This window comes from Mustela nigripes, chromosome 1 (assembly GCF_022355385.1).
Source record: "Mustela nigripes isolate SB6536 chromosome 1, MUSNIG.SB6536, whole genome shotgun sequence".
Lineage (NCBI taxonomy): Eukaryota > Metazoa > Chordata > Mammalia > Carnivora > Mustelidae > Mustela > Mustela nigripes.
Genome location: NC_081557.1, coordinates 29097562 through 29124989, shown reverse-complemented (window position 1 = coordinate 29124989; position 27428 = coordinate 29097562). Strand labels below are relative to the sequence as shown.

The window sequence follows — 27428 nt, the reverse complement described above, 5'->3', positions numbered from 1 at the left end:
ATCTTTAGTTTAATAAAATTGGGTGTAGGGACGCCTGGGTGGCTCAGTTGGTTAAGCAGCTGCCTTTGGCTCAGGTCATGATCCCAGTGTCCTGGGATCAAGTCTACATCGGGCTCCTTGCTTGGCAGGGAGCCTGCTTCTCCCTCTGCCTCTGCCTGCCATTCTGTCTGTCTGTGCTCGCTCGCTCACCCTCTCTCTCTCTGACAAATAAATAAAATCTTTAAAAAAAATAAAATAAGATTAAGAGTCACTTATGATTTGTCTCCCTCCCAATCTCATCTTGTTTCATTGATTCTTCTCCTACCCACTTAAGCGGGGGAGGGGGCTTGGGAGAAGGGGGGGTGGGGTTATGGACATTGGGGAGGGTATGTGCTTTGGTGAGTGCTGTGAAGTGTGTAAACCTGGCGATTCACAGACCTGTACCCCTGGGGATAAAAATACATGTTTATAAAAAAAATTTAAAAATAAATTAATTAATTAAAATAAAATAAAATAAAATAAATAAAATTGGGTGTATTGATTTGTTCAATGAGGGAAAACTCAGAGCTTGAGGAACTATGGGGATGTCTTAAAGGCATGATTTGAACTTGTGTTTTAAGCTTTTCGGTGTATTGTTGCTGTCGGGAAGGAAGGATAATTCTATGATTCGATACTCTTATAATTCTGATCTAGTAGTAAAGAAGCATGAGGTAAATTTAAAACTGTAATTTGTAAAGAAACAGTAGTTACTCATAGTAGAAATGAATTATGGAAGTTCTTTGTGGTTGGTGGTGGATTGCTTTGTTTTGTTTTGTTTTTGGTTTAGACAATGTTCTCATTTTTTATTACTACATGATTACTCAGAATCTTCTTTTTGTCTTACTTTACCATGGTCATTAAGTGGCCTTATCTGATGTGGTATCTTTGGTATTTTTATGTTCAACAGCAGTGCATGGTTTAGCGTGTTCACTAGACCGAGTCAGAAGCTACTTTCCTTCTCACGAGTGAGTGGGACAGCCAGATCCAATCCAGACCTCTATCAAGTAGTTGGTTTATAAGGAATGTTGGGGATCACTGCCTGCTATGGTCAACATCATCGTCTCCAGTAGAGATTATTATTGTGCATGTACTGTGTGTCTAGCCCTGTACACAGAGGTCTGCAATCGTCATCCCGTGTCATCCTCACAGCGATGCTACAGAAAGTGGCTACTAATCATGCTCACTTCACAGACCAATAAATTACCCCACCCAACCACATTGCTAACAATTCTACTCCTTTCCCTCAATCATCTAATTTACTTCCTCTCTATTTTCAAATCCCAGCTCCACCAGTAGTATAAAACATTGAAGAGCTATAATTCCTATGAAATTTCACAAATGTCAGGAGGCTAAGTCCCCTTAAGATATTTAGAAGATGTAGAAGATTTGGTACACCACCACAGAGCAGAGCTCAACATATTCTGATTTACTTTCTTTTCCCTCAACAACAGAATATTTGCAGGCATGCGGCATTTAAGCTTTCTTAATATATAGCACTTCTTACCAGAACATTTTAGAATTAAAAATAAAGAAATGAACTAATTTTAATAATACATATTTTTCAAGGAATAATTTATTCAATACTTTGTCCTTCGTAAGGCTGATTCTACTGATACCTAAGATAGAATTAAGGAAGGAACTTAAAAGCAAAAAGGAGACATCTTCCTGCTACCCATAATACTGAAGTTACCTACATTATCTCAGTCTTTTGGGACCATGATTCTGAGTCCACTTCTACTCTCCAGTCTCCCTCTAGAGTTTTTTAGTCTCTTTAGAAAAGTGATATCCCTCACATCTGGTTTTTGAAATCAGCTGTAAAAACAGCTGTAAAAACAGTTCTCAAATACAAAGAGCATGAGGAGAAAGTAGAGCCTAATTCTTACAATAATTTACAACTTTATGGGGCACCTGGGTGTCTCAATCAGTTAAGCCTCCGTCTCTTGATTTGGCTCAGGTCAGGATCTGAGGGTCCTCAGATCTAGTTCCGTGCTTAGTGGGGATTCTGCTTGTCCCTCTCCCTCTCCCGTTGTCTCCCTTCCCCTCCCCCTTTGGTTCTCCCCTTCACATATTTGTGCTACCTCTCTCTCTCTCTCTCTCTCATAAATAAATAAATAAAATCTTTAAAATCATTTACAGCTTTTAAGAAATAAATAGTTCATGCTTGACTAAGTAAAGAAGGGGAGAAGGAGGACATAAGCAAAATATCCCAGATAGCCACAAGGTTATGAGTTATCACATTTTATTAATCCTTAACGCCTAGTACACTGCTTAACGCACAGGAGTACTCAATAAAAAGAAAGCTTGCAGAGGACTTACAGCAGTTAGACGAGTAAATTGGATTTTGGTCCTTATCACAATCCAGCTCACTGATCATCATTCAGGGTGACTTTGGGAACATTACTTTAACTCCCTGTGCTCCATTTTCCATGCAGTATAATACTACCTAGTTTTATGTCCTGCATGCTTTGAGAATGTCAGAGTGTTATAAGAACCAAGCTTTATTTTCAATTACGTTTGTATTCAATTTTAATCAAAATCTCGTCCAATCAGTTCTTTTCAGAGACACATTCCCAATTTGAACTTTCAGATTTTTCCATGAATGGCTGAAGTCTCTGTGTCACTCCAGGTAGCTGTTTATGGGCAGCCTGATTTCCTTAAACAGCACAGAAACAAAGTAGATGTAATAGTAAGACTAAAAAAATAAACACCTGATTTAAATACAGATTTCAGATTTCAATGTTTCATGGCTTTTAAAATCACCTGACAGGCCAGAATACCATAAAACAAAATGTGTCTTTGATCATCCCATGGGGCAATGCATGGAAACATACAAAATCCCCGTATTTAAGGGGCGCCTGGGTGGCTCAGTGGGTTAAGCCTCTGCCTTTGGCTCAGGTCATGATCCCGGGGTCCTGGGATGGAGCCCCACATTGGGATCTCTGCTTGGCAGGGAGCCTGCTTCCCTTCCTCTCTCTCTGCCTGCCTCTCTGCCTACTTGTGATCTCTCTCTGTCAAATAAGTAAATAAAAATCTTTAAATAAAAAAAACAAAATACCCTTATTTATAATCTCAAACTGAAGATCATGAAGAGGAAAACTAAACAGCAGGACAAGGCTTAGTATGGAACTGAACTTTGAAGACTCATGGAACTGAATGAACACAAGGTTTGCCATCGAGTGAAATCCCATGTTATAACGAGAAGAGGGAAAGTGAAGTGGGTCAGACAGCTGCCGTCACTTTCACAGAGGCCAGAAAGAATAAAGTAAAATGGAATTTCAAATGTGGTTTAGAAAGTCCTCAGAGGTTGATGGGATACTTTGTGTGGGCTTTTGTACTATAAATCGATCCTCATGAAGGTCTGTTGTCTGACTCTTACTTTGTGACTCGAGGGATAAAATTCCAATCGGCCAGGGCTGAGGCACATGTGGGCTTCTAAAAGGATTTCTTGTGATGAGCACTGAGCATTGATTAGAAGTGTTGAAATACTATATTGCACTCCTGAAACTAATATAAAACTGCATTCTAATTATACTGGAGTTAAAAATAAATAAATAAAATCTCGAAAATAACAAAAATAAAATAAAATGAAATGAAATAAAAATATGTAGTATTTTTTTTTTTTTTTTTTATTTTTTTTTTATTTTTTTTTTTTTATTATTTTTTTTTTAATTTTTTTATTTTTTATAAACATATATTTTTATCCCCAGGGGTACAGGTCTGTGAATCACCAGGTTTACACACTTCACAGCACTCACCAAAATATGTAGTATTTTTTTAACCCTATTTAAATACAAGAGGTTCTGCCGGCAACACAGTGATTATAGTTAACATTGTACTGTATATTTGAAAGTTTGTAGGAGAGTAGATTTTAAGTATTCTCAGCAGACACACAAGATGGTAACTACATGAGGTGATGGGTATGTTAATTAACTTGATTATGGCAATCATTTCACAGTGGATATGCATATAAAACTGTCACACCTACAACTTGAAAAGTCATATTTTTCAATCTAAACATACAAAATTTTTGTCAATTTTACCTCAATAAAAGTGAGAACAAATAAAGAGCAAGCACACACACACACACACACACACACACACACACACACAAAAAGAGCCAAACACAAGAATGAAGAAAGATGAGGATTATTTATTTCTCAAAGGAAAATCAGTGTTTATTTTAGAAGTAAGATAATGGAGATAGGATAAGCCAAAGAAAAAAAGTTCTAATATTTATATTAATTTGCATTTATATTTGTATTTGTACATGCATTTGGAGTATATTTATTATATATAAAGAAATACACAAATATACATGTTTGTATAAATGTCTGTATGCATACACATACATACACTACAATAACTCACTTCTTTCTTACTCAGCTAAAACTATTTGAGTCCCAGGTATTTGTTGATATTTGTGTGAGGGTATCATTGGGTGGCATTCTGCATGAGATCTAGGTTTTGCTTAGTATGTGCAGAGGCACATTTGGGTGATCTGACTTCATGAGTCATATGACCTACAGTTTGAGTCAGACACCTTACCTTTCTTGGAGTAAATGCCACAAAGATCTATAACACACACTATTGTATTTCTAGGTTTTGTGGATGAATTACAAGAAGTAATGAAGCAATTATATAATTCAATCTATCAATGGAGACTTAATAGAGTGATTATTAATGCCTTCTTTAATGTTGTTCTATACTGCAGGTTTTCTAAGTGAGTAAATTAAAACAAAGCAAAACGCAGGATAGTATCTTCAGTAAAACCTGAAAATAGGCAGCTTTAAAGATGGGGAAGCTGGTTAAGTCCCATATCAACATATTTCATTACAAAAGTTTTATTTTATTTTTTCATTGTAAAAATTTTAAACCAGAAGAGCTTAAGATAAGCCCTTATCATGTCTTTATTGTGTAGTTTTCTCATTAGCAGCAGGTATTATAACTCTAATACAAGGCATTTACAACATTTGGTGAACATAATTAAGACCCTTAAAGAAATAAGCTTAGGTCACTAAACTATGTATTTAGTTTACATGCATATATATATATATATATATATATATATATACATTTGTACTTACATATATGTATGTTTGTGTGTGTATATATATATATAAATATATTTATTTATATATATATATAGTGAGTAGTGTACATTGAAAGAGGCAGTTTACTAGTTTACTATATGGTGTGATACATACAAAAACAAAAATAAGACCGGATTTGGATTGAAGTCAAACCTCTACAATTAATACACTATTGTCTTCAGGCTTAAAAATGCAAAAGTGAAAACCAAAAATATGTTGAACTGGGTTAAAGTCAGATGTTGTTACCTTTTAGCTGTATGACCTCTGGAAACTTACGTAGCTTCTGAGTCTCTTTTCTCCAGTACACATAGTCATTAAATAATTTCCTATACATGAAAAGAATAATATAGAAGTTACTGCTCCTTGTAAAGGAGCACAGTTAGCCCTTGAAAATTCATTATAGATCTTCAATTCAGTAGAATTTAGCCAATAACACAACTGGTTAAATTCTATAGGCTAAGTAAGCTATGACTTACGTTATAAAGGTCATAATACATAGCATGTTTTAAAAAGCATTTATTAAGAGAATGAATAATTCATTTTAAGAGAAGAGATAAATGAAAAGAATAGGTGTAGCAAAACCAGGGCCAAACTTAATTATGTATGCAGACATTCTGCAAATTAAATCATACTCCTCAGATGGGATTATTTACAGTGAAACCCTGATGGATGTAATTGTCTCCCAATCCTGTTAGATTATGGAGAGTGGGTTCTCTGTAATTTTTTTTTTTTTTACATTCTCCAAAATCATTTATCTAGGTGTAGGAAGAGAAAACTTTTCCCTTCTTCCCTTCTAGATTCTTCGCTGGTCTAATTAAATTGATATAAGACAGACCAGCAGGAGAAAAACAAGTTGAATTTAGTACTACAGGAGTCCCAAAGATATAAGACTCCCAGAAGTGACCAAAGCAGATGGTCTTAGTACCTTTTAGACAAGGAAACAATGTATTTGTGAAGAATTGGCAAAGCATAAGCGTTTGGGCTTGGGGTAGCAAATTAGTGAAGAAGTGACAAGGTTTGTTTATACAGCCTTTTGGTCCTGAATTTGATATCTCTGACATAAAGAGACTTTATTTCCTGCTTTCAGAGGGAAAAGCGGGGGGGTCAGAGTGTCCTTCATGCACTGGTAATTTCTAAAGTAACTTTGATTTGGAATCATTAATATGTCAAAATGGCATATTTGAGGGTGACATATTCTTTCTGTCACAAACTGATGTGCAGGTTCTCCAAAGGGCTCTTGCTCATCTGTGTTGGACTCAACGGAGTATAGAAGCTATCTGATAAGTATCCGAGTAGCAGGTGGATGTTTGAAGCTTATGTACAAGTCCTCTGCTACTAATATGTCACTTATGGATTTGAGTATCCCTGTGACTGGTGACTTAATATATTTGATGATGACAAGTTATGGCCTTATAGGTCCCCAAGAAGAGAAAACTTCCCCTGAAAGGAAGAGTGGCATTAGAATTCAAAATATTTCTTTGATCATCTAAAATTGCAGGGATTTTGAAACCTTACCTAGGCCCAAATTCTAAGAGGTGTTTTCCTAATACTCCTACGGCCTTCTAAATTGGATGACTTTTATTTTTCTTGCTGGAAATGGATAATGGGCCAAATAATTTCAGAGTTACTTGAAGACATCTGATGCAGTAACATACTCAAGACTCACTTTGTACGAACAAATCTAAGAAAAGTTCATTTTGATATTTCTTGGGTTAATATGATTGATAAGGATTGTTGTTTAGTGCAACAAACAATATGAACAGACATTTCTCATATTGCTTTCTACTAGACATACTGTCTAGTAGACATATTGTTCTTTGGGTGTTGAGTTTGCTAAGTTCTTTATAGATTTTGGATTCTAGCCCTTTATCTGATATGTCATTTGCAAATATCTTCTCTCATTCTGTCAGTTGTCTTTTGGTCTTGTTGACGGATTCCTTTGCTGTGCAAAAGCTTTTTATCTTGATGAAATCCCAATAGTTCATTTTTGCCATCGCTTCCCTTGCCTTTGGCGATGTTTCTAGGAAGAAGTTGCTACAGCTGAGGTCAAAGAGTTACCACATCATCTTTATCCATTCATCTGTTGATGGACATTTAGGTTCTTTCCATAGTTTGGCTATTGTGGGCATTGCTGCTATAAACATTCAGGTGCACATGTCCTTTTGGATCACTACAATTGTATCTTTAGGGTAAATACCCAGTAGTGCGATTGCTGGGTCATAGGGTAGCTCTATTTTCAACTTTTTGAGGAACCTCCATGCTGTTTTCCAGAGTGGCTGCATCAGCTTGCATTCCCACCAACGGTGTAGGAGGACTCCCCTTTCTCCTCATCCTTGCCAGCATCTGTTGTTTCTTGACTTGATAATTTTAGCCATTCTGACTGGTGTGAGGTATATCTAACTGTGGTTTTGATTTGTATTTCCCTGATGCCAAGTGATGCAAAGCACTTTTTCATGTATCTGTTGGCCATCTGGATGTCTTCTTTATATACAATGGAATCCTATGCAGCCATCACAAGAAGTGAAATCTTGCCATTTGCAACGACATGGATGGAACTAGAGGGTATTATGCTGAAATAAGTCAATCAGAGAAAGACAATTTTCATATGATCTTCCTGATATGAGGAATTTGAGAGGCAAAGGAATTTGAGAGGGGGCTTGGGGGTTAGGGAAGGAAAAAATTAAACAAGATGGGATCATGAAGGAGACAAACCATAAGAGACTCTTAATCTCATAAAACAAACTGAGGGTTGCTGGGAGGAGGGGGTTAGGGAGAGGGTTCTTGGGTTATGGACATTGGGGAGGGTATGTATTATGGTGAGTGCTGTGAAGTGTGTAAGCCTGATGATTCATATACCTGTAACCCCTGGGGCTAATAATACATTATACATTAATAAATATATATTAAAAACAACCTTAAAAACAGAAATTAGTATAAGTAAATGTGGGGGGAAATCTTTAATTTCACAAGTAACAAAAAGATGATACTTTTTAAGTAAATGAAAATTTTGAAGTGATGCAGATTAATGTTGAAGGCCATTTACCCTATGTTAGCGATTTAGTGAACATGAGCGAATTATTTGATCTTTTTGTGATAATTTCTTCTGGAAAAGAGAAAATTGGTAAAAAATGTCTGGAATACTTGCCTTGCATTGAGCACAATAAGATACCAACATAAATGTGCCATACAGTAAAAAAATGTACACATTTGGTGTTATTTCTTCTCATACACATTTTCATCCCAGATACTGATCATATGCCTTTGTAGAGAATGCATTTCAAATGATTGCTTTCTAAATGGCCACTAAGAAAAGCTATCATTAAATATATATATATTTAAGGTGGTATATATATATATATATATATATATATATATATACCATAGAGATCTACTTCTGTTTAATGTTTTGTTTTTACTTTTTTATTCTGAAATAATTATATTTTCATACCCACTGGAAAGATAGTACAGAAAGGTCCTCTGCACCCATTACCCAATTTTTCCCAATGGCTTCTTCTTACATAATTATTGTAGAGTATCAATATTAGAAATTTGATATTGCTACAATGTATGCACATAGTTCTGCAGTAGGTTTTTAAAAATGGCCTCCCAAAGACTTATTCAACTCCTGATCCCAAGAATCTGAAAATATTACTTTAGATTGCGAAAGAGTTGAATATTAACTAAGGTGTGATTAAGTTAAGGATCTTGAAAGAAGAAATTCATCCTGGATTGTCCAGTTGGGTCCTAAATGATATCATAGTTGTGGGTGACTATGTGGGTGACTATGAGAAGTTGTGGGTGACTACGGACAAACATAGAAGAGAAGGTGAAGATGGAAAGAAACAAAAGAGATGCAATCGCAAACCAAGGATAGCTTCCATCCACCAGAAACTGGAAGAGGCAAATGATGAGTTTCCCCCTACAACTTGTGGAGGGAGGGTTGCCTTGCCAACATGTTACTTTCAGCATAGTGGTACTGATTTGGGACTTCTGTCCTCCAGAATTTTAAAAGAATAAATTTCTGTTGTTTTCAGCCATTCTGGTTGGTGAGAATTTGTTTCTGCAGCCACAGGAAACTTATACAAGTTCCATCTCATTTTTATCATATGGAAAGATTGGTATAACTACAAATGCAATCCAGACACAGAACTATTTCATCACAACAAAGATCTTCCTCTTGATAACCCTTATAGTCTCTGCTTTTAAGAATTTTTAAATTATTTTTTGAAATATATACAAACATAGTGATCTGAAGGGGCACGTGCACCCAAATGTTTATTTATAGCAGCAATGTCCACAATAGCATACTATGGAAAGAACCTAGATGTCCATCAACAGATGAATGGATAAAGAAGAGGTGATATATATATATATATATATACAATGGAATACTATGCAGCCATCAAAAGAAATGAAATCTTGCCATTTGTGAGGAGGTGGATGCAACTAGAGGATATTATGCTTAGCGAAATAAGTCAGTTGGAGAAAGACAACTATCATATGATCTCCCTGATATGAGAAAGTGGAGATGCAACGTGGGGGGTTGGAGGGTAGGAAAAGAATAAATGAAACAAGATGGGATCGGGAGGGAGACAAACCATAAGAGACTCTTAATTTCACAAAACCAACTGAGGGTTGCTGGGGGAGTGGGGTTGGGAGAGGGTGGTGGGGTATGGACATTGGGGAGGGTATGTGCTATGGTGAGTGCTGTGAAGTGTGTAAACCTGGAGATTCACAGACCTGTACCCCTAGGGCTAATAATATATTATATGTTAATAAAAATCTTTAAAAAAAATTAAAAAAGAAATATAATGTCCAGGTTTTTATTTGTAGTTAGTGAGAAGAATAGAGAAAACTACACCTAATTGTAATTTTAAACATAAATGTAATTGAAGATGAAAGTCCCAATCTCTTATGGTAGTAGAAGTCTCCAGAGTCTGTTGTTAACAAAGTGTGCTGTGGTTTCCTTCCCAAGTAATATGCAATTCACATGCGAGTCCAATTGTATATGCCTAGTTATATCGGTTGTGAATTTTACTGTTACCCAAAGGCAGGTACACAGCTTGCAAAACTACTCATATATTTTAATGGATATTAAAGACATTATGTCTACTCTGTATTTATGTTTTAAATTTAAATCTCATTAAAAGAAGACAGTGGGTTAGCAAAACTGCTTCTCTTCAAAATAAAACTTTGAATAGGAGAGGGTATGCATTTGTCCCAACAAATAACTAGACATTTTTTTAAAAAGGAAATGAGATTTTTTTTTTCAAAATAAAAGTTATCGAGGGCTGCAGTTTTATAGGAAACTTGAAACAGATAAAAAAAATCAAAAGCATAATAACCCTAATCCGGCAACCCCACCTCTCTGCATTCATTACTGATCTATTTATTATTTTATTATTTCTATGTGATGAGTCTCGCCAAAAGGAAGGAGTCCAGGTATGGGGTTGGCAAATGCCATTTGGCCTTAGTATACATTTGTGGATGCTGTTCACTCCTCCCTCAACCCCTTTCCCCCTGTAGAGTTTGCCTCAGTTTACTATGCCTTTTTAATCACAATAATATTTTAGACAATCTCTTTGGAACATACTGGTCTTCCAAACACTGGGTAATCAGGTCAGGGACACCTGCCTGTGACTAAGCCTGCGACAGTCCTTCCCAATGAACTCAGTGTCACCTCCTATGGCGCACTCAGGTTCCACTCCTGGCAGATTGGAGTTCTTTTCCCCACCATCCCCCCCAAGCCCGACCCTCCCCATCCTCTAGAGAAGCCGGACCCAAGAATCCGCCTCTTTGGGTGTGCAGCGGGAGACCCGAGCGCGCGGGGCACCCCCTCCACTCTCCAACTCAAGCGAGAGACAGCGCACCCTCTGGCCTTGGGAGCAGCGGCGCCCAGCGATCCCCGGCAGGGCTCTCCTAGGCCGCCGGTGACATCACTGGCGAAACGGATTCCAGGCGCCCGGCTCCTGGTTTTAAGAGACGTAGGTCGGTCAGTACGTCTCTGCCTGTCGGCCGCGGAAGAGGGCTGCTCATCGTGAGTTCCTGGGACACCGGAGGAGGAGGGAGAGCGCAGGCAGCGAGGGAAGGAGGACCCCGGCAGGCGACAGCAAGGAGTTCAGCCCCGCGCACTTCCCTGCTGCCTCCGCTGCTCGCGCTGGGCCTCAGCACCAGGTGAGTCCGGGAGCGCGAGGGACTGGAGCCGAGGGGCTCTGCCTGTGTGAGGCTGGTCCTAGTGTGAGTCACTTATGGGAGCCAAAAGCACACAGTTCAGCTCTATGCATCTCCTGCCTCTGTTAGAGAGTTGCTGGGATCAGGATTCTGATCTGCTGGGGCCATAAAGGCCTTTTGGAGGACAAAGGATTTTTCTTACCAAAGACATGTTTCTCTCCAGCCCTAAGAGTAATGAGCATACAGTCTACAAGTAACAGAGACCAAAGAAGTAGGATAGAATCAAAATACAGGGAGGAAACTGTTACCAGGGAATGTCCCTGCAGCAGCAGCCTCCAAACTCAGGTGCTTGGGTTTGGGGTGTAGAGAGCCAGAGAAAGAGGACTGGTTCTAGGATACCTGAAACCTTGTACAAAAAAGAGAAGAGAGAGGAGAGAGAGAGGAAGAAGGAGGGAGGGGAGAGAGAAAGTAAGAGGGAGACAGAGACACAGAGAGAGAGAGAAGAAGGGAGAGAGAGAGAATGAGGAAGAGAGAAAGGAAAGAAAGAAAAAATGCACAGAACTCTGCAATGACCAGGTTTAACTTCTGGAGGAAGCTAAGTGGTGTAGAGAAAGAATGCATACACTTTCATTTGTGTGTCCTCTGACCTGAGCTAAATAAACAGCAACAGGGCCAATTATAGTTAGAAACATTTAGAATACTGAGGCTTTCTCACTGACTCCAGATGTGGCCTTTTAAAGGTATTATTTATAGGTAAGAGACTATGCAAATTTTAAGTGAACAGCCAAACTGAGTTTGGACAAACATATGCAAATTACAATACAGGATATTTATGTGCATCACTCCAGAAATTCCCTGAGTATCCCCCTTCAGGAAACACCCTCTCAAATGTAAACACTTTTCTGACTTCTGCCACCATAGGTTAATTTTGTCTGTTCTTTAAATTTTTATAAGTAGAATTATGCAGTATATACGCTTTGTACAGTTTCTTTTACTAGTAAAAAAGTCTCAAATTCATGTGTATTTTCGAATCAGTAGATTGCTCCTTTTTAGTGCTGAGTGATATTCCATCGCATGAAGAAAGCACAGTATGTTTTAGCTTTTAACTTACTCTTGGGGCATTTGAATTGTTTTCAGCCTTGCCTTATAAAATAAAGTTACTAAGAACATTCTTGTAAATCTTTTTTCAGGTATTTGGGAATCTCTCTCTCTCTCTCTCTCTTTCTCTGTAATTGCTGGGTTATAAAATAGGTATAATTTAACAATATGAAACAGAGGCCACCTGTTTTTCAAAGTGCACCATTTTTTAGTGTGACCAGCAAGGCAAGAGCAATCTAGCTGTTCCCCATCATTCACAACACTTGGAATTTTAATCTTCCCCATTTAGCAACTCTAAATTATAGTTTGCCTTTTCACTTTATTTATCATGCTCTTTGCAAAGCAAGTATTTTTTCATATTGGTGAAATCCAATGAATCATCTTTTAATGATTAACGGTTTTTTTTCCTTATCTAACAAAAATTTTCCTACCACAAAGTCTTAAAAATATTTTGCATATTCACTTCTACAAACATCACCATTTTAGCCCTTATCTTTATGCCTGTGATCAGCTCTAATTTTATGTGTTTGGTAAGAAATAGGGGTCAGGGCATTTTTGGTTTGTTTGTTTTATTTTTCCAAATGGATATCCAGTAAGCGATTTCAACATTATTTGCTTAAAAAGCAATTCTTTCCCCATTGGATTGCACTGGTGTCTGTTGAAAAGCATTTCACTGTGCTTGTGTGGGTCTATATCTGGTATTGTGATTTTGTTTCATTGACCTACTATCTATATTTATAAATTGAATTATGTACTTTAAGATATTTTTATAGAACTTCTTAAAATCAGGTGATGTAATTTTCAATTTTTTTCTTTCTCAAAATGCTTGTTTATCTACAAATATTTTAAAATCAGTTTATTAGATCTATAAAATGTGTACTGGAATTCGATTCAAATAACAAAGCATCTTCAGGAAAGATTGAGGAGAATTGACACTCTAACAATTATAAATCCTCCAAGCAATAAGTCCGATATATCTTTCATTTATACAGATCTTTTAAAATTTCTTTCCGCAATGTTTTATAACTTTTAGTGCATCAGACTTGCACATTTTGGTTTAAATTTAATCCAGTGCAATTTATGTATTTTGGTGCTGTTGCAAATGGCAATACATTTTCCAAATGTTTGTTGTCAATTTTTAGAAATATGATAAAATCTTGAATATTTACTTTGTATCCCTCAACTTTGTGACATTTGCATAGTATCTCTACATATTTTGTTGTTGAGTCCTTAAACATATCTTATGTACACAACTATTTTGTCTGGAAATAAATATGGTTGTGTGTTTTTCTTTTCAATTATTATGTGCTTTTTTTTTTCTTGTCTTATTTCACTAAGTAATTTCATTTGACTAGGTTCATTAGCACATACTGAATAGGAGTATGAACACCCTTACTTTTCCTCAATCTCAGGGAGAAATTATTTAATATTTCACCATTTAGTATTTTGATAACTATAAGGTCCTTTTACCAGACGAAAAAGTCCCTTCTTCTCCTATTTTTGCTGGGAATTTTACACATGAGTGTTAACTTTTGACGTTTACTTCATCTATTATAACAACATATTTCTTACTTGTACTGTTATTATGTTGAGTAACAGTTTCATATTTGGTTGTAGAAACAATCATGCATTCCTGGGATGAACTCAATTTGGTCATAATATTTTGTCATTTAGACATTGCTAGGTCCTATTTTAATTAATTGATTAATTAAGACACAGAGACAGAGAGAGTGGCGGGGGGCACGGCAGAGGGAGAGGGAGAGACAGAATCCCAAGAAAGCTCCATGCCCATTGTGGAGCTGGTCCCATGACCCTGAGATCATGAGTCAAAATCAAGAGTGGGATATTTAACTGACTGAGCCATCCAGGCGCCCCATTAGTTTTTATTTCTAATGTCCTATTGATGAATTTTGTGTTATGTTCATGTATGGTATTGCTTTATATTTTCTTTTGTTGTAATATTCCTTCCATGTTTTCTTACTACTTTATATTGGTCTCAGGAAATAATTTGGAAAATTATATATTGTTCTACTTTCTGAAAAAAGTTTTGTAAGATTGGTGTGATTTCTTTCTTAAATGTTTGATAGCATATAGCAGTGAGCTAATTAGTGCCTAGTTTTCTTTGAAAGAAGATGACAATAATTCAATTCCTCATAGTTATAGATAACAGGTTTTCTATTTTTTAAATTCATTTTAGTAAGTGTGCTCTTTAAAGAGTGTCAATTATATCTAAATTGTTGAATTTGGGGAGTATGAAGATGTTCATATTTCCTTTTAAAATTATAATATTTATAGATATAATAGCCATATCCTCTAATTCATAATTTTAGTAATTTTATTTTCTTGATCAATCTTACTTGGGATTTTTCAAGTTCCTTTTTTCCTCCCAAAAATCTTCTATTGACTATGTTAATTTCTCTTCTTGTTTGTTATTTTTATTCCCATTCTTCTCTTTATATTCTTTCCTGTACCTACTCTGAGTTTATTTTGCTCTTAATTTTCTAGTTTCTTATGGTAGAATCTTTTAAATTGCTTTCAAATTGTTTTATTTTTTAAGTATTAAATCTAAGTATAAATTTTCCTCTAAAACTGTTTTAACATTTCCTCATGAATTTGGGGGGTTTTATTGTTTTTTAAAATTCATGTTGAAATATTGACTAATTTTTTGTATGCTTTCTCCTTTGACCTATGGTTATTTGGGAGTATTCTACTGAATTTCCAATCACTTGGGAATTTTTACAATATCTTTTTGTTACTAATTTCTGCATTAATTCATTTTTCCTGAGAATGTACTGTATGATTTTAATCACGTAAAATGTATTGAAGCATATTTTATCGTCCAGCATATAATATATCATGATGAATATTCCTGTGTATCTGAAAATAATGTGTGTGTGTGGGGGGGGTTTGTGTGGTTTCTTTTTTTCATTTGTTGTGCAAGGTGCTTCATAAATGTAAATTAAGTTAATTTCTGTGGTAGTAATTTTCAAAATTTCAATATTCTTATAAAAATCCCAACTATGGATTAAGGATTTAGTACTGTCAACTTTTTTTCACCATGTTCTTTGAAGTGCCTTTCTGAGAGGCAAACACTCTTAGGTTTTTCTTCTTGATGAATTGACCATTTTATCATTAAGAAACTTCCCTCATATCTCTGGTAATATTCTTTTTTTTCAACTAAAGTCTACTTTACAAGCTATTAATATATCATCTCCAGTTTGTTCTTTTCTTTCCAAATCAGTAACACTTTCAGTTTTTCTTTACCAATAATATTAGGACAGAGCCTGTTCTTCTTTCTAGGAGAGTTACTTATTTTATGTATTTATTCCAATCATCTGTAAGCATTAAACAGTAAAAAACTTACATAATGCACCTTTATACTGGCACTTACTGCTTAGGGTTGGAGAGCAGGGGCACAAAGGTACAACGGAGAAGTTCTTACCCTGTGCTTCAGGGATCTGAAAGTCAGAAGATGGGCTGGCATAAGCCCTTTGAAATTGTTTGCAACTTCAAAGATTATGTATGTGTACATTTTTCTAGGTAGGAGATCTGAGCTTTCTACAGAAGATTTCTTACTTTCCCAAATAAGAACAAGACATAATTGAGGCAGCTTTCTTAAATCTGTAAATATCATGTGGATAGTTTCTCTCAATCAGAAGATATAACTCTAGCCACTTTGTGCCTAGCGCCCTAGCTTAACTAAAACTAATTTGTGCTAATCCCTTAACAATGCTTTATCATTGAAATTTTGGTTGCTACAGTTTATGCCTCAGCAGTTTTTACATCCTTAATTAGCCTTTTTTTCTATTATGAAAATTTTAAAACACATTTGAGCAAAAGAGATTTTAATAAGGCCATAATTATCTCATGCGTATAGATACAAATTAGAAATAAAATAAATTAAAAAAGACAATGATCATTACATAAGGAACTATTTATGCAGAAAGAGCGCTCAGGCCCTATGAAACACTCTCCTCTTTCATGTTCTTTATAACTGTATGTCAGAGTACATAGTATATGTGCATCATTGATTTGGAAATCATCATTGAAGAACAAGAGGTTCCCTGTTATGGATGTGGGGGCAGGTGACTTGAATTTGGTATCAGCCCTTGCAGTATCTTCCATAGTGATTGTGGACAGGTTGTCTTCCTTAAGACCCAATTTCCGCCTCTCTGGGACCAATGCTATCTATTGGAAATGGATATGTGTGAACCACACATACAAGCACATAGGAATTTAAAATTTTTTTTTAAAAGATTTTATTTATTTATTTGACAGAGAACACAAGTAGGGAGAGAGGCAGGCAGAGAAAGAGAGAGAGAGAAGCAGGCTCTGCACTGAGCAGAGAGCCCGATGTGGGCCTTGATCCCAGGACCCTGGGATCATGACCTGGGCCAAAGGCAGAGGCTTTAACCCGCTGAGCCACCCAGGCGCCCAGGAATTTTAAATTTTATAGTAGCCATGAAAAAGAGTAAAAGGATAACAATGAAGTCAATGTTAATATTATATTTATCTCAATATCAATATTATTATCATTTCAATATGTAATCAATATAAAATATTATCAAAATGTATAATATTTTATCAAACTAAGTTTTTAAAATCTATTTATACTTTATGGCACATATCTCAATTTGGATTCGTCACCTTTCAAGGACTCAACTTTGACATCTGACTATCTTCTATTTTATTGGCTTATAGGCTTATATAAAATTACTGCTTTAATTCTATGAACATGGAAGTTAATGAGAAATAAAAATTCATCTTTAGAATTTTGATTTGTGGTTTTATTATATCTCCTGTGTCTGATTAGTATGTTCTATGATTTCTCTGTCTTTTTGAAGACATGTAATAAAATCGTACTAATTTAATAACCCTATCTACTAATTCAATCATTTGCTACTATGGTTCAGTTTGGATTGACTGAATTTCTCATTATGGATTGTGCTTTCCTGTCTCTCTGAATATCTGGCAATTTTTAATTGGATGGCAGTGCATTGTAAAGGTGACGTTATTTCGTACTGCATATTTTTAGATTTTTTAAATGTTCCGAGTCTTGTTCTAGAATGCTGTTATTTGGAAACAGACTTATCTGTCTAGGTTCTGCTTTTATGTTTAACTAGCTAGGACCAGAAGGATGTCCAGCCTAGGGTTAATTTTGTCCACCGCCAAGGCAAGTTCTTTCTTAGCACACTGCCATGTGAATTATTAGATTTTCCACTATGGCTTATGGGAACTGGTGTTATTCTAGGTCTCCTGTGAGTGCTAGAAACTTTCCCTTGTAATGCATTTGGTTGGTTCTTTCCTCGACCTAAAATGGTTTCCTTATGTGCACATAGTGATCAATACATCTGAGGGGAAGCAGAATCTGCCCTTCTAAGTGAGCCACATTGACTTCTGGATTGTTCTGAGCGGAAGGCAGTTAAGACCCAGGAGATCAGGAAAGCTTTCTACCTCTCCCCTAAACTGCCTACAAGAATTTAGATAGGGGTCTTGAACCAGGAAGAGAACTGTTACCAGTAAAAAGACTTTTTCGCATGGTATAGGAACCATTTGTTCATCAAACTTTCGCTCTTCTCAACTTTGTGTAAACTGTCTTCCTCTCCTTTGGAGTCCGAGTCCTCTGCCCCTTTCTCCTAAGCTCAGACTGGTATATAAAGCTGAATTACTTACCAGCCTAGGAGTCTCATATTTTTACAGGACTCCCATAGGTATGAAATTAAATTTGTTTTTCTCTTGTTAATCTGTCCTTTTCAGTTTTATTATTAGCCAGCCAGAGAACTTAAAAGGAAAGAAAGGAATTTTTCACTATCCTTCAATCTAGTGTAATTGGGCTTTCCTTTCAGTATAAGGATTGTTGGATCATTCTCAAGTTTTCTGCTTTGTCTTCCTTTGCACATGAAAATATTTGAACTTCACAAAATAAAATTGGACGCCGCTAATATACATTATTTTCCAATAAAGTTAATACAATATGGACTGTTTTAAAGAAAGCAGTTCCTCAGTATCATTATATCTTGCTCCACTTATAGGTATTTAATTATTTTTCAATTGACTTTACAAAGAAACAGCCAAATTTAAATCATAGTTTTTCTGTGGAGCTTTCTGCCCCTTTTTCTAACTCTCGAGCTGAAATTTAATAATCACATATTTATTTTTCTAGAAAAAAAGAAATGCTCATAATTATGCACTTAGGCAGATGCTTCTCAATATATGCTAAAACTTACTATAAAAATTATATTTTTATATACATAATTTATAAACCCTCATGATGCAATAATATTCAAGACAGAGGAAATAACATTCCTAAAGTTGCAATGGTATATTTGCCTTCTGAGCATCTTATAATTTAAGTGTTTCAGAAATCTTTGTCGTTCCTGGCTGCCAGAATAATAATAATGGTTAAATTAGGTGAAGAAAACTAACTACAATTACTTTTTACTGTAAAGTTTCACAAGACAAAGGATAAAGTCTTTATTTCAAAAATTTGCATGTGTATTAGCACAAAAAATTAGAGTAGACATTTCTACTAGTGAATTTGGGCAGGAAGTTTCTGAAATATAAATTTATCTGGAGGCTGTGATAGATTCTTCTTAAATTATCCTCCCCTGTCAATTCATCCAGAAAACAAAACAAAACAAAATGCAAGAATGGTCTTGAAAAACAAAACCCAAAGAATCAAAGTATAACTTGTTGGTATGTTACTGTTCCATTATTTATACTCCTGAAAACTTATGGCACTCCATTCCTGTGGGCCTATTTGAAAATGAATATGGTGCTATCCATGGTTCATTTTGCCAAAGAGGTTATGATTTAATTGACTCTAATAAAAGGTCATTCTCTTTTCCCCTCCTTCTCTTTTTCCTCCTGTTCCCTTCCCTCTTTACATTCAACAGTCCTTGTTTACATTTAGTTATGATGCAGGCTAGAGTCTGAGCCACTCAGGTTCAGACAAGAACCACTTGCAAAAACTGCTGTAGCACTAAGTGGCAAGTTCATCTTTCTGCCTCTGAAAACGGCTTAGCTCCTCAGTAACAAAGGATTTTCTAGTTCAAAACGTCTTGTAACCTAAGTTCTATGTAAAGCAGTATCTCTAATACCCACTTTGCTAGTACTGAGTTCTTTTCAAATGTTGGGGAACGTGAGATTGAAGACATTGATTCAAAAATGTATTATTCAGTATTTGCTGTTTTTTATTTAGTAGATCAAAAGAGCAACATTGTTTTAAGGTAACGTATGAAATTAGAAAAATGATAGTCCTTGTATAATATAATGACAAAGATAAAAGGTCTTCATTTAAGTATGAAATCTTATAAATTTTAAGGTTTTGTCCAATCTCACCTTTTCATGAACAGTTTTAATAGCTGAAGCACTGCTGCACTTATTAGTCCATAATTTTCCCCATATTGAACATATATTAGGGCCCTGGTGAGACTTTCTTTACTCAGCCTTCAGGAAAAAGCCAAGCATTTTGCTTTTTTTGAAGTGGCAAATCCCATAGACATAAGAAAGCTATTTAGTCTTGACAATTGGCTCTTCCCTTCAGGAGGTGGCAGGTAAAGTCAGTAAAAAGCGATTTAATGATACGAATAATAACCAATATAGAAGCTCATTTAAGGTATGCACAAATAACCGTGGTCAACGAAAGTAAACATGCGTTGGTTTAATGGATACAGCATAGAATGACTGCACTTTTTAAAATGCCTTCATTCTGTCGAAACATTAAATTGCTATTCCAAGACAGGCAATAATTTTCTTCACAAGGAAAAAATGTTTAGATATTCAAAGAAGTAATGTGAAGTGTTCTTTAGTTCTTGGTGAATAAAGGACCAGTGGGATGCTTGAGAAGGCTTGTGTTTTATTCTGCAGAAGCTTTTTATTCCTTTGCGCTGTGGTTCTGCTGTTAGTTTCTTGGTTTGTTAAGTATGAAATGACTTGTTAGGGAGAGGGACTTCACAGGCAAGAGGGAAACTCTACCAACTTTTGGTAATTTTTGCTTCAAGCGAGTTTAGCAGATGGTTGATTGTAGTCCTTCCAAAAGGAGGCAACTTGGGGTTCTCTACTGGGCCCTCAGATCTGTAGCCATCATACTACACATTTATTTGTATTCTATTTTAAGAAAATGTTATATATTGATGACTCCTTGGCCGCCTCTTTTTCTCTCCCATATTCTCACCTTAGTATCCAGCAAATAAGTTTGATGTTGGAAGCGGTTCCAGTTTAACTTCTCTGAAATACTCTCAAAGAAATTTGAGCTACTTTTCCTTAGTTCTGAGGGGGCAGAGCTGACACTCTTTTTTTTTTTTTTTTTTTAAGATTTTATTTACTTGACAGACAGAGATCACAAGTAGGCAGAGAGGCAGGCTGAGAGAGGGGAGGAAGCAGGCTCCCTGCTGAGCCGAAAGCCGATGTAAGGCTAGATTCCAGGACCCTGGGATCATGACCTGAGCTGAAGGCAGAGGCTTTAAAACCCAGGCGCCCCCTAGTTTTCCTTAGTTATATTCATAAAATAAGATTCCCACAACCACTTCATATGACTCTCTATGCATTCATTTATTTGTGATCAGTTCTACACCATTCTGAAGCGTCAAACTGTAGGATTTTATTCCTCCTATATTTAGAAGATATTAATATGCCAGTGATTTTTTTTTGGTGGGGGGTGAGTGTTACTTTCCTGGGCAAAAAGTGTAAAATGTTCCAAGGAATGAACAGTTTCCCTCTGCCACTCATCTTTCATCTCTGCCAACTGAAGTGCTGGATAATACTGTTTTATTTTATATTATTTCAAGAAAAAAAAATGGAAGCAAATTAATTTCACATAGTAACTTTGAGTACCCAATAACTAGTCCACTGTGTGTTTTGTTTTTGTCTTATAAGGATGAAAAGTAACAGGTTTTAATAAAAGGTCATCATTTTTCTGGAAAAGTCTGACATGGACGGTACAATGGGAGGAAACCATAGAACCTCCTTGCTTTCCCTCATGTCATCAAAACAAGAACATCACCTCTACTGTACTGGCCTTTAAATTGTGTCAAAACATATATCATCTTAAGAGCACTTGGGTGGTGCAGTCAGTTATATCCAGCTCTTAGTTTCAGCTCAGGCAGCGATCTCAGGCTTGTAAGATCCAGTCCCCAGCTTCTGCTCCCCACTGCCGTGCACTGGGCTCCACACTCAGCATGGAGTTTATTTGAGATTCTTTCTCTCTCTCTGCCCCTCCCACTCATGCTCTCTCTCTCTCTCTCAAATAAATAAGTCTTTAAAAATGAAACAAAATATATATCATTGTATAGAAGAAAATATAGATTATAGCATGAATATCAGTATGTTCCACTTACTTAATTCTAGGAACTCTTGTCAAGCATCTTTGTCAAATTGTTGGGTGTTTCTCCATTTTCCTAAAAATAATAAAAACTGAACCATGCATCTAATCATATGATTTAAAGATATTAACATATCCCTGATAATGTTAAGTGTGTCTCTCTAAGCAATCCCAGACATGAGAAGTAAGTAGAAGGTACTCCATTAGACAGAAAGTCTTTTGAGGGCAGAGTCCCAAGTCTTAGGATTCTCGATGCCCCGCATGGATCATTTTTGAGTCTGGCAAGTGTGACATATATACGTGCCATATATATATTTGAAAAGAAAAAGTCAGATTTTTTGTATTGTCAGCTGACTTCTAAGCACTATTCCTACTTTTATAAGATGCTGTGTCTTTTGGTGTTTATATAATACACTGGGAGAATATGATATGTTTTAATTGAGTCCCATGAGTGTTATGATCATACTTTTGACAAGAAATTCTGTTTCAGTTGTATTTCTAGTTTTAGTCCTGTCCATATAATTATGATACTTTTCAAACAAATTTACAGAGTCAAACTATTCCAGATTTCTAACTTTAAGAAGTAGACAACATGCTTTTTAAAAAAATATCTTCTGGTTCCTCCTAATTTTGCATTTAGGAATTACTTCATTTATATTTACTATGTTCTTTTTCTCTGCCTTCTCTCTCTGTCTCTTTCTCTGTGAATCACACACACACACACACACACACACAAACTGCAACTTGCTACCTTGTTTCTTTCAGCCACATAATAATAACCTGACATGGATTCTTCCTATACTTCTGAGGTGGGAAAGCTGAGGGGGACTCCATTTTAGAAAAGTTCCTTCTCTGCTGGTTTTCTGCTAGGTCCCACTGACTCATCTTCTATATTTTGCATGTGAATAAGCCACAGAAGCTAAGCTCCCACTCTAAGTGGGAAGCAAGAAAGTTAATCATTCTTTGAGTTTTGTCCTAGGCCCCCAAACACATGATAACACCTAAAGAGAGCCAGATCCCAAACACATTCCAGGCCATCAGCTGCAAACAAATTTCAGCTGATCATCAGTACTCCTTAAAGAATATCTGCTCTTTACCTGTCACTCAGCTTTGATCAGAACCTACCCTGGATTCCCTCTTAGACCTTTTTCTAATACAAACCCCAACCCCAAGTGATGGAGAGACTCACTCTTCTTTCCTTCCTGAGTCTCCCAGACACTCCATCTGCTCTACTCTATCACTTAAGCTGTTTAACAAAACTCTGTTTTCACTTTCTCTGGCTTGCATATGATTTCTATCCTGCGTGAAGTCAAGGAATATTTTGGCTGGTATTGCAGGACACTCCTGAGTTTTCAGACCCAGCCTACCTCCATCACTAAGCATCCAATTCATACTTCCTCTTTCTTTCAAGGCAGATCATCTGATTGTCTCTAAGAAGTCTCTTCCTGACTAGCTTTCAGCTAGCATCACGTTATAGGGTGAATCTGCCATATGCTTGCATAAGTATTACCTTCTATTTATTATTTTTTAAAATCTTACTTAAAATCAATTAATTAACATATGGTATATTATTAGTTTCAGAGGTAGAGTTTAGTGTTTCATCAGTTGCATATAACACCTCGTGCTCATTACATCAAATGCCCTCCCCAATGTCCATCACCCAATTACCCAATTACCCCATTCCCCCATCAACGCCCCTCCAGCAATCCTTAGTTTGTTCCTATAGTTAAGAGTCTCTTATGGTTTGTTTCCCCCTCTGATGGTGTCTTATTTTATTTTTCCCTCACTTCCCCAAAGTTCATCTGTTTTGTTTCTTAAATTCCAATTATGATTGAAATCATGTATTTGCTTTCTCTGACTGACTTATTTTGCTTAGCATAATACTGTCTAGTTCTATCCACATTGTTGCAAATGGTAAGATTTCCTTTTTTATGGCTGAGTAATATTCCATTATATACATTAATTCTAATGTTAAACTTTTCAGTATATATATTTCTCATGTAATTCTATTTATTCTTATATACAAACTCTTTAAGAACTATAATTCTGGTCTAAACTATATGTCCTACTGAACTATACCTTATATTAGTAAAACTTCTCAAATATACAACTTTAGGAAATAAGTTCCTTCTTTTTGAAGAAACATTTAATTTCCAGCATACCACATTATATATACTCATTTCAAATTAAAGAAAAGTATAAAGACAAAAATTAAAGCCTCCTATAATCCAAGTACGTGAGCACTGTTGCCATTTTTTTTAAAGGTTTTATTTATTTATTTGACAGAGAGAGAGAGATCACAAGTAGGCAGAGAGGCAGGCAGAGAGTGAGGGGGAAGCAGGCTCCCTGCTGGGCAGAGAGCTGGATGTGGGGCTTCATCCTAGGACTCTGAGATCATGACCTGAGCTGAAGGCAGAAGCTTAACCCACTGAGCCACCCAGGCACCCCTGTTGCCATTTTTTTAAACAATAATGAGTTCAATATATAAGAAAAGTTGAATAATGATTTGTGATTACATCAGTTCACTTAATAAGTTCCAAATTCCTTGATATAAATCAAGCTCGGAATTTAGATTAATTCTAAAAGCTGATTAAGAAAAGATTAATTCTAAAAGCTGAACTAATTTTGATAGTTCATGCTTAATAATACATTATAATGCAGGTTTGGTCATATTGCTTAACCTATCAGATTAGTAGTACATTTAGATCATTTATTTGGTTTCAATTAAGGATCTTAGTAAATAGGATTTATAAGTAAATTACCCAAAGGAAATAACTTATTACTTTGATAGTTCAAATGAGGATTTACCTAATTTCTCTGAGTGCATAATCTTCAGTTGACTTGTTTCTAAGTGTATGCCTGCATCAAAACTTTAGATCTTAATAAACCATCTCAAATCTTGGCCTTTAGAAGCAGGGCATGAGAAAACATTAGCTAAAATTGTGGTGTGTTTTGTTTAAATAAGGTAAAGATTTTGAAATTTACTCTGTGTGAAAACTTATCAAAATGCTCGTTAGGTGGAGCAAAAGGAGAAAGAAGGGGTGAACTGATTTTTTGTTGTTATTTATGACAAGAATGAGACAATGTAATTTACATTTAAAAAAAATTCTGTTGGATATATAATTCTGGCCCTCAAATTAATGACCTTGAATTCTGGAAGTGCTTCCAGAATTTAGCTGGCCAGTTTCATTGTTTTCTGCCAAGTGATAGAGGTTTTAATTGCTGCATTTCATTAGGAAAACAAAATAAAGCATAGTTATTACAGGCTGCACACTGTAATTTAAGTCCTATCTGTTGGTCTCTTCCAGCGACCACCCAATGTAATGGCATGAGACTGGTTTAACCAGGCATGGCCCAACTCAACTGCCCTTTTCTGTAGAAAGATTCTATCCTTTCAACTATTGTGACTTCTAGTTTCAAGTTTATCTATTTTTTTCTTTTCATTTAAATTCAGAGTTTGAATCTTTTATATAGACTTTAAGTAACTCAAGGTGAAACAATAGTCCTTTTCCTGAGATCTGCTATGCATAATACCACTGATATATTTATTGAACAGAAAATAGCATAGTTTGCACATTAGTCCATTAACTGCTTCATATTTATTGTTTTAGCATCAAGGGAGAATGACAACATGGTTCTAAAATTAAATCAACCCACCATGTTAGATACATAGCATTGAAAAGCTGTTTTTGAAATTAAAATGATGGGCAGCAAAAGGTTAGGCTCCTGAAAAGGATCTGAAACCTTGTCTTGAATATCATTCAATATATATGCATTCTTCATTAATTTGTAGAACCAAAAAAGAAGCATTTCACCCTTTTTTGTTGTTCCAAAATTATGATCTCAAAATCATTCAGTTTTGAACATTTGAATCTCTATCAACTAGTTTACAAAGCTTATGGAGTAAGTTGTAAGTCATGGAGCAGGGACTAGAAAAAAAAAAAAAGAGTGCAGAATCTTACTGCCTTTGCTAAACTGAAATAATCCATCTCTTAGCTTTCAAGATTTTTATATGAAGCCACCATGAATCATAATCTTTGCTTCAGGGAAAGTGTCCAAAAAGTTTGATTTGTTAAATCAAACTCATCCTTGATTTGAAGGAGGCAATTGTAATGATGTCATTTCCTGAATTATCTCAAATAACAGTAGAATCTGAAGGAACCATAATGATTAGTGACCTCATACAGATTAAGGGCAGCCACAAATACAAGCAAGGGCATCCCCTCCCATTCTTCATCTCACAGGCAATGCTCCTTCTGCAGAGCAGTTCAACAAATATTTTAATTTCTTTATGTCTCATCTGTCCCTAAAATTATATTTTATATGATAGCAGATGACTTCAGTAGTAGATGAACAAAGGCATGGATAGATAGGTAGGTAGGTAGGTAGGTAGATAGAAAATGTTTGCTAGATGTGGTCCATAAATTGTCTTTAAAAATCTGAGGGGTTGGGGAGCCTGGGTGGCTCAGTGGGTTAAGCCTCTGCCTTTGGCTCAGGTCATGATCTCGGGATCCTGGGATCTAGTCCTGCATCGGGCTCTCTGCTCGGCAGGGAGTCTGCTTCCCTCTCTCTCTCTCTCTGTCTGCCTCTCTGCCTACTTGTGATCTCTGTCTGTCAAGTAAATAAATAAAATCTTTAAAAAAAGAAAATCTGAGGGGCCCTCAAAGATAAAAACATTCCAACTCTCACTCAACTAAAATTGTTACTATCCTATCGATAACATTTAGAATCACTTTCCTTAAAATGGTGTGCTACAAAATCTGACTTTGAAATTTAAAATCCAGAGTTATTTTAATATGGAAATTTCAGTGAGTATGATAGTGGAATCTCCTACTACTTTGACTTTTTTTGTTTTTCAAGCACACACACACACACACACACACACACACACTGTTCTTTTGCCTGGTGCTTGATTTGACACGTATTTCTCCTTATGATTTTAAGTTTTTTTTTTTTCTTTTCAATTACTCAGGTTTCAATTAACCTCTCAAAGATTTAACATTTAGCACACTGATTTATAATAATTATAATACTTAAAGTTCTTGTCATAAATGTATGAAACTAGGTTATTTACTGACAGTTTTTTTTAACATGAACACAATTCACAATACAGATGCCATTTTCTCTTATTTTCCAAAAGTTTATAGAATAAAATACAGAGATTTTTAAAAAATCTTTTAGCTTTATTCACTGTATGTGTTTTTCTTAATCCCACTGAGTGAAAGGATTCAGGTCTAGTGATGTCTGATTCCAAGCTGATGCATAATTGCTACTACTCTACCATTACACAGAGAATTATATTATTTATACTTCAGTACTCAGTCAATTTAACCAAAATCCTTTAAAAATAACACTTGACTGAGATGAAACATTTTTCACACCTGAAAGTTTTCCTATATGTTAAATCCTGTTCTTTCATTGAACCTTTTATATTTCTTGCCTCTAAGAAATTGTGACTGTTGGAATGCCTTTAATTAGATTCCCCTCAAAACTTTTATTAGTTAATAGAGCTCAGCTTTATTAGTTCTAACCAAGATCCCATTTCCTCTTTACAATATTCTCCCTGGTTTCTGATAATACTCAAATCATTATCTGTTTTTGTTCTATGTTATTTTTTTCCTGATATGCATATTTAATGTCAACTATTGGAGAGTTTCTTCTACTAATCAGTGAAATAAATTATGGCCTTTTAAAAAAATAGATTTTGTGGGGCGCCTGGGTGGCTCAGT

At 35.7% G+C, this 27428-nt stretch overlaps 1 protein-coding gene across 1 annotated transcript in view; it reads left to right on the top strand.

Moving 5' to 3' along the window:
• The first annotated feature begins 10948 nt into the window (after window positions 1-10948).
• The window catches only part of LOC132021890 (zinc finger protein 133-like), a 51413-nt gene continuing 34933 nt past the window's right edge, over window positions 10949-27428 (top strand). The window contains exon 1 of the mRNA XM_059406954.1: window positions 10949-11282. The gene's annotated coding sequence lies outside the window, so the exon portion shown is untranslated. The remainder of the gene's footprint in view (window positions 11283-27428) is intronic.